A 13,969-nucleotide genomic window follows, 5' to 3' on the forward strand; every position below is an offset into this window, starting at 1 on the left:
CAGTCTTTGAATTAGTTTACTACCAAAGTTGAAGAGCTCATACATAACTCGATTTATCTCCTTGTGATTCCATGAGTTGTAAGACCATGACTTTTATATCATCCATCTCAGTTTGTCTTCTTTCTTCCATTTCGTCCAATCTAGCCAATGTAACCTTTAAGGATTGTATCTCTTGTTTTTGCTCCTCTATAACTTTTAAGGAGGATGCACTCGATAATGATGTATCTTTCTTGATTTTTTTTAGGCTTCGATGTCCTACCAAGGCTACTCCTATGCCCAACACTTGCTTGCATATTTCTTCTCCCAATATTGGTTCAGATCCTTCTTGGGTGGAAGCTTCTCTCAACTTGACCATTTGACTCTACATCAATAATTTAAATAAATAATTATATGACAATTGCATATAAATAAAGTTACATTGAGGAATAAAATTTTACATATGCATCATTAGCGGCCTGATTAACAAACGAATTGTCACTCTTAGAGTGTATATACTTAAACAAGTCTACTAGGCCCATTGCTTAACCGCCGGGTCCTTTCTGGAAAACAATTTACATAGAAGATATTAATAATATTTTCTTACAAATCAAATATAGAAATACTTTTATTTCTACAATGGATTCTCATATGCGTATGAAAATCTTAAAACCAGTTGTACGAATGAACTTTAGAGTCGACCGATTCTTTTGATTAGTCTTCGCCACTTTCTAATAAAATGAGAAATTAATGGGGAATGAGTAAGTGCAATGTAAGTAAACCAAAAGAAACACAAAAGTTCTTACTTTCCATTCAGTAGATTCAACTTAGTACATAAAAAGTATCAATGTTCGATGGCATTTATAAGTCAATCAGGTGGGTGTGTTTGTGCCTCTTTAGAACTTGCATATTTTTTTATAATATTTGTATAGTTCCAACCTATACTCTTTAAACATATTTTTTTATCTGTACATTGATTAAATCATTGACTAGTTGGTTGGACAAGTCAAACTGGAAATGGTTCTGAATTTTAAAAAAAAAAAAAAAACCAATATCCACATACGCATATATATATATATATATATAAAATTTGTTAAGTATCAAATAACCATCTTACCATTAATCAACTTTAATAGGCTCTCTAGATTCTATTGGTACCTCTCTCCATGTCCCATAATGAATAGAAAATGGTTCCCAAACGTTGGTACCAATAGCATTGCTAAACCTTGTTGCATTATCACAAATTAGTTTCTCCCATACAAGATTGGTTTCTCCCATACAAGATTGATCTCGATAGGAATTTTTCCAAATGCTTGGGCATGTTTATCCAAATCAATATTCCGAGAGTACCACGTGTCATCCTTAGTCATAGAATTAGACTCTGAAGAAATTATATGTCAGTTTACACATTGGTTTAAATATAAATTATACATCTTTTTATAAAAAGAAAATGTGTATATAGAATAACCTGAATTTTCTCCCATAGAGGATGATGCGCCAATATGCTCGGACTCTATATATTCCATTAATGCCTCCTTATTAGTGTGACCTACCATTGTTCCTGTGCAAATGAAAAACAAATATTATACAACAATACATAAATTGTGAAATGAAAAATAAGATACTTATTTTACATGATTATTCGATATCAAGATGTTCATTGAGACTCAAACTCCTATCAGAAGATGATTGTACATCCTCTTCCTCGTCATTTATGAAGTCACCATCAACTCATTGAATTATCTGTTATTCTATGACTATAGAATCAACATTAACTCTACATAAAATTGATATCGTTCATTGATTCATTGATTGTACAAGGAATACTATTCACAATTTCTAATAACTCAACTTAGTCATTCTCATGTTCTTCTACTTTTGGCATGTCACGCACACGCTTATTTTGGACTACTTGCACCATTTTCTATTTATTACCATATTTGGAATCGCAAATACAAATGAGTTGATTCAATTCCATATAAATATGCTGTGAACAAATGGAATTTGGTACTTTAGAACTAGAATTTTTTCCATAATTTTCACTCAACAGCTATATTTACCATTTTTAATGAAGCCTTTTACTAATCATGATTCTCATTTTACGAGAAAGAAGAAGGGGAAAAGAAAACAGCTAACATGTTTCTTGTTTTAATCGATCACATGATTGTCAAATAAGGTGGGTTTCTTTAAATATAATATCATATGTTTGTCTTTTGTTTGAATGGGAGAGGCGGGTAATTTTATTTCAAGTCTTGTGATAAGCAATTCTCATGCATGTAGCAAGGATAAAATTGAATTTTGTGTTTTATTTTTAATTTAATTTTGTGTAGATGAGTAGATTTTATTCCTAATGTAAAAAAAAAAAAAATTCAGTATCTATTAGTTACAAATTTAAGAATTGCATAATCCCTTAAAAACGAAATTGAAAGTTTAAGGTATTAAAAAATTTAGAAAAGTTTCTTTATTCTAGTATGCTAAGAAAAAGTTATGAAGTCACTACACTCAATGTTAGGAGATCGACCAAAGGAGAATATCATATCTATATAAAAGGATCAAGGTTCATTGACTTTTCAAAGTCTAACCTTTCGTCCCTCCTATTGAAAAGGTACAATATAGTTTTGCACTACCAATAGGCAACTTAAAAGTCATTCATAAGGTCCTATTTAGTTTTGTTAGCTTTTGTCACTTAGTCAACTAAGTAAGTTACGTCCAACGGTATCCTCATACACAATTAAGGTGAAGCTTTATTTGGTGGGATTTTAAACTAGATTGAAAATAACCCTAAAAATATGATATTTAAAAACCTATTGTAAATAAAATTAAAATTCAGAGACATGTTAGACATTTTTAACCTAACGAACAAAATATAAACAAGTTCTAGATTAAACTTGTATTTTTTTTTAAAGAAAAATTGCCCCCTAAATTTTGATTTGCAAATAATCATAAGATAAATTTTTGGTTTTGTCTCTAGCTTTTGTTATATGTGCATATGTCTATGGCCATTATTCAAGTCCTCTACTATTTTTTTTATAGTGTCAATAAAAAGGTCAAGATTTTGATTTTTTTCCAATTAGGCTCCTAAATATTTCTAGGTAAAAAGAAGTACACTACGACTTCTCCCGACGTCACAATTCGTCGGAAAAGTGTGGAAAACGTGTCGAGAGAGCCTCTCCCGACGAATAAAGGGTCGTCGGGAGTTTGGTCGGGAGAAACCCATTGGGAGAGGAAATCTCGACGGTTGTTCTATACGTCCGGAGTTCCAGAACTCCCGACGGTTTTATTTAATGCGTCGGGAGTTCATTCATTAGTTGAAAATTGTCTATCGAATATTTTTAGTCTATCGTTTGTAATTTTTTAAAATTTGATCTGAATAATCTGTAAAACATAATAAACCAAATCAAGATTCACATAATTAAACAACGAAAATGAAGTCCATATTATAACAAGTAAATAAAAAATTACAATATCCAAATGAAGTCGATACTAGAAGTTCATAAAAATTCATATCACAAATACATAAAAGAAATAAAATCAAAATAACGTCTAGAACACGTCTGGAACACAACATCTTCAACAATTGTCCCAGCTCATCTCCGAACAGTATTCTACAATAAAACAAAAACATTCAAATGTTATATCGGTAAACATCCACAACACGTTCAAACTTCAATACGGGTGGTAATGAAACTCTACCCACCCCCCATGACAAACATGTAACCTCCCGATCATAAAAAAACACACAAAACGAGTAAACAATGACCAACACACATAAAACTCAAACTTTGTCCCCAAAATGGTTTAACCTAATGTCAACCCTCCCCCAACAACACATTAAACTTCGTAAATATTCATAAACACACAAGAACAACACACATAAAACTCAAACTTTGTCCCCAAAATGGTTTAACCCAATCTCAACCCCTGCCCCCCACCACAGCATATTAAACTTCGTAAACATTCATAAATACACAAGAACTCCGAGTTCAAGGACAAGACGGGTGTAATGAAACTCTACCCACCCCTCACGACAAAACAACAAAAAACACATCAAAATCCAGTTGTTTTAGCTAACATAACTGCAGGATAGCCAACAATTCTTTATCATAAAGCTACTTAAGACATAACTACTTTGCTACCATAACTGCAGGATAGCAACATATTAGACAACTAAATAATGTAGTAATCATACCTAATTTGATGGATCTCCTCTCTGTGATCATATCATGTCTTCAATCATTTTTTTCATTTCTTCCATTTGTCTTACATGATTCTCTTTCATTTGTTTCTGAACGTCTTCAAGTTCCTTAATCTTCGACTGAGACTGTTGGAAATTGGCTCTCAATTCCTTCATTCCCATCTCCGTTCTTTGAGTAGATGACGAGCTTGATGAGATACTACTCCTTCTTGACTTAGGCTTAGGGCCCCAACCTAGGCCTTTTGAATATCCGGGTCGTCTACCCACAACCGTCTCACATATTTCATTCCCTGTTAGTGGTTGAGAATCTTCTAGAGTAAGGCTGGATTGTAATTCCAACATTTGATGCTAGACACATTAATTAAATGGGTAAGAATGAGCGACTAAAGTTAAAAATGAAAAACAACACGATAGTAAAGCAAAAAATGTTACATGTGCATTTTCAACTGCCTTGTTCACAAACTTGCCACCTTTAGAGTGTGTTTCCTTAAATAGGTCAACACGTCTTATTTCTCGACCTTCCTTTGCCTGCAACTCTGTCTGAATTTGCAGGAATGACTTCGATCCACCTACGTGGTCGAACGGTAATTTCTCTCTATTCTTCCTGTTTTTTATAGACATTTCCTACATTTCAACAAAAAAAAAAATATATGTCAATAGTGTGATATATTAGTAAATGCAGCAAATGATACACGCCCTAAATATTCTACCTGAAACGCTTCACTCTCAAAGCGATCACACAAAAAGTACCAATCTCCTGCCCTATTTTTAAACCAGCTAGGCAAGTTGGCACGTGCTTGCTGAGAATCTCCACATTTTCTATAATGTCTGTGCAAATCTGCTCTAAATTCTTTGAAGGAGTTTTGCATTTGATGTTCTATAAAACGGTTAAGCCATTGACTGGACAAATCAAGTTCGAAATGAGGCTACAAAAGAATGAAGGCAGAATTAGCATAGACGATGTTCATGACTGTAAAAGAATAAACTTATAATTACTTACCAATAGTTGACTCTTAGTCAATTTTATAAACTCGTTTGGAACCTCAGCAAAAGTTACTGGAAATGTAGATCTCATGGCGACGCCGATCACATTACTAAATCGTACCGAATGTTGAGATATCGGTTTCGTCTCCCCCTCATTTATCACAATTATAATTTTGCCATGTTTTTGGACGTATTTTTCTAACTCGATGTTCTGCGAATGCTCGCGTTTCCTACGAGTGGATGCTGAGCTACTATCTAAGGAATAAAAAATTTAAAATAGTTTATGATGTATTTCAATTAAAGAATATATTTCAAAATATATTAACCTGAAGTATCACCTACAGAAGATACCGTGTTGCCTAGATATATCTCCTGGAATTCTTCATCAGCCTCCTGTTACCTATTAGGGGTTGACATTGTATCTATACAAATACAAAAAAGACAAAACAATATTAAATTAACAATAAATACGTGTAACCTAGAAAAAAAGAGAATTGAGTAGATACATCTTTACTCATCATCATAATCTAATTCAAATTATTCATCAGCACTTGAACTGTTATTGGGAGATAATTGTTCTTCATCATCATCGTTTATGAAGTCATGATCACCATGTATAATAATTGGTCTTTCCATAACTATAGGATCAATGTCAACTCTGCATAAAGTAACCTCCTCAATGGTTTCATCCACTCGGACTCCACCAACAATTTCTAGTAAATCTGATTGTGCATTTTCAACATCATCCACTTCTAGTACATTCCATATTTGTTTATTTTAGACTACTTGAACAACTTTTGAATTGCTATCATATTTGATGTCATTACTGTAAAATACTTGTTGTGCTTGGATAGCAAAGATGAAAGGCTCATCGACATACCAAAAGTGTGATGTATTGATCGATTTGTATCCTAAATCTATATGTATCCTATTACTTTTGTTGTTATCTGTGTCAAACCATCTACACTTCAACAAGAAAACACGTCTTGTGTTCGCATATTGGAAATCTAATACTTCGTCTACAACACCGTAGAAATTGTTAACCACACTTGCGTTCTCACTAATCTCCCCAGCCACTAGGACTCCACTATTTTGTGTAGCTCGATGATTATCACGCTCTACAGTGTGAAACCGTACCCCATTAACAATGCATCCATTGTAAGAGCGCACCTCAGACGAAGGTCCCATTGCAAGTGAAAAGAAATCATCAGAGATATCTTCTCTCTCGCGCCGTTGTAGAACCTGATAATTAATTATACATTAAAAATGACTATGAAAAATGAATCATCCCTCAACTGTTGCCTATAAAATGACTATGTATACCTAAGATTTGAACCAATCGGGAAATTTACGTTGATGTTTTATATATAAGTCAGAGGCGCTTTGAGCTTCATGATGAATTAACCTCAAATGTTACCTACAAAATTGATCATTTAAATGTTATATCGAAGGAGTTACCCTAGAATTTAGAAAAGGAGAAAGTTTGAAACATACTAGCGATAGTCTGTTATTTCTTTACAATTGTTGAGAATGTACCAATGTGCAATACGCTTTTCCTCCGCTAATAGCGTCCATAAAGTTGACGCTCCTAATGGTCGTACCCTCTACCTAAATAATTCAAATTCACCAAATATCTCGTGATCGGGAATGCTATCATCATTTCGTTCATCTCTATTGAATCTCATTTCAATCCCACTTAGATATCGAGAGCAGAAGTTCCATGATTCATTCATTGCATATGCTTCCGTTATAGACCCCTCGGGATGTGCTTTGTTCCATACAAATTGTTTTAATATTCGTAAACTTCTTTCAATAGGATACATCCAATTGTAACTAACTGGACCCACTACTTTGTTTCATATGGTAGATGAACTACAGGGTATACCATTACATCGAAAAAGGCAGGTGGGAATATTGTCTCCAACTTACAAAGTATGACAATGATGTCTGCTTGTAATCTGTTCAAATCACTTACACATATTTTCTTTGCACATAAGTCGCGAAAGAATGTACACAACTCAACAATAGTAATGGATACATTCTTCGGTAGGTATGCTCGAATACCAATAGGGAGTAGTCTGTGAAGCAACACATGACAGTCGTGTGTTTTCAGCCCCGATATTTTTCCATCTTTGTCATTAACACATCGTGATATGTTAGATACAAATCCATCAGGGAATTTCACTGATTTCAAATACTTACAAAACGAAATCCATTCACCATTTGTTAATGTGTATGGTACGTGTGGTTTTACAAATCTGTTATCGACCTGTATCAAGTATAGGTCATTTCTTATCTTCAAATCTTGTAAGTCTAATCGAGCATTCACTATATCCTTTGTCTTTCCTTCAATATTTAACAATGTGTCCATCAAATTGTCGCATATGTTTTTTTCAATATGCATTACATCCAATTTATGTCGTAACAATAGTCTGAACCAATATGGAAGTTGGAAAAAAAATACTTTTCTTAGTCCAGTTTAGAATTCGTTCCAGTTTAGAATTTGTTTTCTTTTTTTTATCTTGCTTCGATGGATGTTTGCTAAGTATAGAAAAGTTTAGCGTATTTATTTGTTGTAAGATCTCTTCTTCATTCATTACGACCGGTGGAGGTCTACGTTTAACTTTTCCATCATGTTGTCTACTTCGACGCCAACTATGATTCTCTGGAAGATAACGTTGATGTCCTATAAATGATATTTTTCCTCTTATCCCAAAGGACGAGTTATCTTCTTTACATATTGGACATGCTTGATAACCTTTTGTACTCCACCCAGATAAGTCACCATACGCAGGGAAGTCATTAATCGTCCATAATAAGGTAGCATATAGTTGAAAAAACTCACCAATAACAGAATCATAAGTTCGCACACCAATTGTCCAGAACTCTTTCAACTCTTCAATCAACGGTTGCGAGTAAACATCAATTTCCTTTCTAGGAGATTTTGGACCAGGTATGAGCAAAGACATGAAGAAGTTTGTTTCCTTCATGCATTTCTAATGGGGCAAATTATAAGGAATTATCACCACAGGCCACATACTATAAGAAGTGCTCATATTTCCAAACGGATTGAAGCCATCTGAAGCTAATCCCAAACGAACATTTCGGGGATCTAAAGCGAAATGAGGAAATTCATGATCAAAATGTTTCCACCCCTCTGCATCAGCTGGATATCGCAATACATCCTCTGTTTCAAATCGCTTATCTTTATGCCATCTCATGTCAGAAGCGCCTTATTTTGATGCAAACAATCGTTTTAATCTCGGTATCAATGGAAAATGACGCAATACCTTATGTGGTATTTTTTTTACCCTTGCCATCATTAACTTTGTACCGAGACTCACCACAAACGGGGCATTGTTGCAAATTTGCAAACTCTTTCCAATACAATATACAATCATATTTGCAAGCATGAATAGACTCATAACCTAGGCCTAAATCACGCAATTTTCGCTTGGCTTCATAAAAGTAAGTAGGTATAGAGGTGCCAGCTGGAAACGCTGCTTTTAACAATTCCAGCAATATGTCAAACGATTTGTTACTCCAGCCGTTGAGAACTTTGATATGCATCAACTTCACTAAAAAGTTCAAGGACGAAAATTGCGAACAACCAAGGTATAATTCATTACGTGCTTCGGTCATTAAATCCTCGAATAAGTTCGTGGTATCTCTTTCTTGACCATTAAAATACATTTCATTCTCAATCCTTCCTTCATTTGCATTTTCATTTTCAATTGGAACTTGTAAATCGTTTATAAGATTCAATATCTCATTTTCTTCGACAACATTACCCTCTATACTATCTACTTCAACATTTTGTATTGAATGACTTGTATGACTTCTAGATAAGTTTACTGGCTCTCCATGATATACTCATTCACAATCTGAGGGAAATATTTCATATGTTAATAGATGTCATTCTACAATATCTATCTTTTCCCAAATTGAATTCATACAATTCTTGCATGGACATCTTATTCGTCCGGAATTATTAACATTAAACTTTGCCATATCTAAGAACTGGGGTACTCTTTCTCTATACTCCACTGATAACTTATTCCTTAGTTTCCATTCTTTATTCATCCTTAAAAATAAATATTTTCTGACCAACTTGTAATCCAAAACAATATCCTGGATTGGAGGACAAAGAACAAAGTATTTATTAAGCATGAACTTTGATTAAAAATTTCCAAGTTTGTTCAGAGTATTTAAAATTTTAACTAATTTATAATATGGGATTTGACTTTTTTTTTTATTGATAGTGAGTTCCACAATTTTCATTTTTGAAGGCAAAATAAACGCACATTTTGAGACTACTGTTTTTAATCATCTTTACAATATATTTTTAATCTATTTTTTTTTAAGTGCAACTCACTTACTCAATGAAAAATTGTTATGTAACAATTTTTTTTAAAAAATATTAACTATTATTATTATTTACTATCTTATAAAAAAAAGTGATGAATGAAGACTCACATAATCCTTGCACTTTTTTATCTAATAAGTCCCTAAACCGTTTAAATTGTCTAACAACTTTCAAATGTTTTATTTAGTACGTCTCTAAGCTTTCAATTTTGTGTCTAATATAGGGTTTTCATCTATTCAACATCTTTTAAAATTTACAAGCCTATTGGACACAAAATTTAGTTTTATGTCTAGTAGATTCTTTAAACTTTTTTAAAATATCAAATGTGTTATGGACCTATTAAGTACCAAATTGGAGGTTTAAAATTTTATTTTATATTTTTAAGATTTATAGAATTATTAGACACAAACATAGAAACATAAAAAAGTTCATATACTAAATTTGTAATTTAACTTAGATATTCTTTCCTTCTAAAAATAGCACATAGCATCTATGTACTAATTTTCTTTCTCCTTTCAAGGAAAGTTCGAAATGTTAAATCATTCATGCTTGGGCTCCAAATAACCAACATCATATCATTTTTTAGACATAAAGATAGTGTTGTAATCAACTTGAAACTTAAAAGAATGTAATAATGTTTATCTCTAACGAGTTATGACATGTTCGTTATAAAATTACTTTATAGACTTTCAAAGAATTGTAAAACAAATATATGATGCAAAATTGACGAGATCTTAACAAAAACGACACGCACCAATATTGGATGATAAATATGTGCATTAGTTAAAATTTAAAATTTGTATCAAAATTGATATTATTGAAATCTAGTGAAATTGACACAATCTTTCACATTGTATTTTTTTTTATTAGTGGGTTAATTAATTGTAATATTTATCAAAGTTGAAATCTAATTTTATTAAATTAACGTCGACAATAGAAATGGATACAAACATTTGAATGAGCATGATTTGTACAAAAGGATGTGAAATAATGATTTAAATAAATATACAAGAGAAAATAAAATGAAAAGATTACCAGCGACGACGGCTGGCGATTAAAGGCGGCGGCTGAACGAGACGAGGAGACGACGGCGGCAGCAGGCAGTTGATTGCAGCTGTTGACTGAAGGGAGGAGCGGCAGTGAAGGGCGGAGGCGACGGAAAAAGAGGGGAAATGGGAGAGGGAGGGAGAGGGGTGGGGAACGGCGGCGGCGAAGGGGCAACAGCAGTGGGGAAGGAGGGGAAAAATGGGAGAGAGAGGGAGAGGAGTGGGGCGACAGCGACAGAGTAAAAGAGTGGAAAATGGGAGAGGGAGGGAGAAGAGTGGGGGGAGGGCAGCGAACGAACGGCGGCCGCAGCGGGGAAGGAAGGAAAAAATGAAGAGGGAGGGACAGGAGAGGCGCGGGTTAGGGTTAGGGAAGAAATGGGAAAAAATGGGGAAGAAGGGATCTGGTTTAAGCCAGATCCCATCTCCCGACGCTACCCGACGGGCGTCGGGAGTTCCTGGAACTCCCGATGGCTAACACATCCGAGAGGCCTTTATGGCGTCGGGAGAGACGGTCTCTCCCGATAACCAAACTCTCGATGCTCGATTTAGGCATCGAGAGAACTCATTTTTCTTGTAGTACTTTTTGCCGACTGACCTATTTTAGCATCGAAAAAAGTAAAAAAAAAAAAATCATGAAATTACAGATTTTTCGATGCCTGTACCGTCGGGATCATATATTTAGGCATCGATAATATTTTATTTATTTTTTTACTAAATATTATTTTTTTTTTTACAAATATCCTACCTGTTTGAACAAATATCAAATAAACTAAAATAAAACCAATAAAATTAGTTAGATGTCTACAATATTAAATAATATCTACAAAACATTTTTGAATCTTACAAATTTATCAAATAAACAACTACTAATAAGATTTATCTTACACATTACATAATATCCATAAATTCTTAATCCCGAAATAACATTACATAATATCTACAAAAGTACCTATAAAATACAATTCTACAACCTAACTTAGCTCGTCAGGAGATGCATCTTCAACTTAAATCTCGAGATATCTACAAAATACAAATTTAAATAGTTTTAATGCTCAATATCCATGTACTAATTTCAAAATGAATATAAAACTTAGAACTCAACTTAAGAACATTAACAAATTGAAACAAACCAACTCATATTTACACATTTCAATCTCAAATTCAATATAGAACTTAAAACCCAACTTAAACTTAAAATAATTATACACTATCCTCATACAAACTTTAAACTCACACCATCTCTTAGTCCGAGAGAGGTTTTAGTTATAGATGGACTATGGATTATTTTTTATTAGAGGGATTAGTGGTACTTAAGGAGTTAGATATAACTATAGGAGCAAAACGGTAATTTTGGCCCATTTGTACTTACGAGCAATTTGTGAAGGGTTATTGCACTATTGATTAATTATATCCAATGGAGATAAAAATATATCTATAGTGCGAATTAGAGTGATCGACAATTAATGGATGTTGAATAATTTAATTAAAAGAGTTTAATTAATTATTCAAGTACCATTGGTGCTTCAATCTACAGATCCATAAGGTCCCCTCTGTAAGATTATTGAGAATTAATTTTGGATTAATTTGAATTATTCAAATTAATGGAGAAAATTAATTATATATGATATAATTAATTTAAATCAATTATATGTGATATAATTAACATAATATATTCGATACATTATAGTATAAAGTTTATTTTGAGAGGAATTAAATATTTGAATATGATTCAAATATTAATTATATGGATTGGATTCATATAATTAAATTTAGTATAAATTTGATTTATATTAAATATTACAAATGATTGAGAGAATTAAAAAGTATAGGTTATATTGTATTTGATATAATATAAACTATAGGTTATGTGTTATATTTGATTTAACATATAGTTATATATACATATAATAAGTTAGTTATTATATATATATATATATATATATATATTACTTAAATAACTTTTTAATTTAATTTTGAATTTAAAGGGAGAGAAATAAGTTCACTCCCCTTAATTCTCTCTCTTAGTTTTTAAGTGGAGAGTGGGGAAGTTAGTTAGATAGATATGGTTTTTCATCTTCTTCACAGGGAGAGGTCTTTGGGAATTGTGATAGTTTATTAATTCCTCTCTCAAAACTTAGAGACCACAAATCTTGAGAATTCTCATCCCCTACAGAGAATATAAAGGTCTCACTTGTGGTGGTGTCATGCGTTTCTCAAGGAAGGTTCAAGAAGAAAAGGATTACGTGAAGAATAGTTCTTCAAGTGTAAGCACTTTCTAACCCTAATTCTGTAATATATTTTTGTTGAATTGCATAATTTTTGTTCTGTAAAGTTTGTATTCAGTGATAAAATTGAAATTGGGACGATCACCACTTCCGCTGTGGACCTTAGGGTTCCTTCAAACCCAACATAAGAATATTAACAAAGTCAAACCCCTACTTTAACCACAAACTCAATATAACATATACCCATCTTAAAATTACTTTTAAGCTCAATATAAAACTTAAAACTCAATTTAAAAACATTAACAAACTCAATATATGATACACTAACTATATTTCACATAACTATACGCTTATGTTGTTACTATAACTACAAGATAACAACATACATACACATTCTTCGAATTAGGTTACTACCAAAATTGGAGAGCTCATACCTAATTCGATTTATCTCCTTGTGATTCCATGAGTTGTAAAACCATGACTTTTATATCATCCATCTCAGTTTGTCTTCTTTCTTCCATTTCGTCCAATCTAGCCAATCTAGTCTTTAAGGATTGTATCTCTTGTTTTTGCTCCTCTACAACTTTTGAGGAGAATGCACTTGATAATAATGTATCTTTCTTGATTTTTTAGGCTTCGGTATCCTACCAAGGCTACTCCTATGCCCAACACTTGCTCGCATGTTTCTTCTCCCAATATTGGTTCTGATCCTTCCTGGGTGGAAGCTTATCTCAACTTGACCATTTGACTCTACATCAATAATTTAAATAAATAATTGTATGACAATTGTATATAAATAAAGTTACATTGAGGAATAAAAACTTATATAGGCATCATTAGCGGGTTGTTAACAAACGAGTTGTCACTCTTAGAGTGTATACACTTAAACAAGTCTACTAGATTCATTGCTTAACCACTGGGTCCTTTCTGGAAAATAATTTACATAGAAGATATTAATAATATTTTCTTACAAATCAAATATGGGAATACTTTATTTCTACCGTGGATTCTCGTATGCGTTTGAGTCTTAGAACCAGTCGTATGAATGAACTTTAGAGTCAATCGATTCTTTTGATTAGTCTTTGTCACTTTCTAATAAAATGAGACATTAATGGGGAATGAGTAATTGCAATGTAAGTAAACCAAAAGAAACACAAAAGTTCTTACTTTTCATTCA

General features: G+C 32.8%; 1 pseudogene; it reads right to left on the minus strand.

The window, feature by feature from the left end:
- Positions 1–4,165: 4,165 nt before the first annotated feature.
- LOC150036978 (uncharacterized) lies at positions 4,166–9,238 on the minus strand (annotated as a pseudogene).
- Between the last annotated feature and the right edge of the window lie 4,731 nt (positions 9,239–13,969).

Source organism: Benincasa hispida, chromosome 3, assembly GCF_027475165.1.
Source record: "Benincasa hispida cultivar pf3 chromosome 3, pf3_genome.v1.1, whole genome shotgun sequence".
In the NCBI taxonomy this organism is placed as follows: Eukaryota; Viridiplantae; Streptophyta; class Magnoliopsida; order Cucurbitales; family Cucurbitaceae; genus Benincasa; species Benincasa hispida.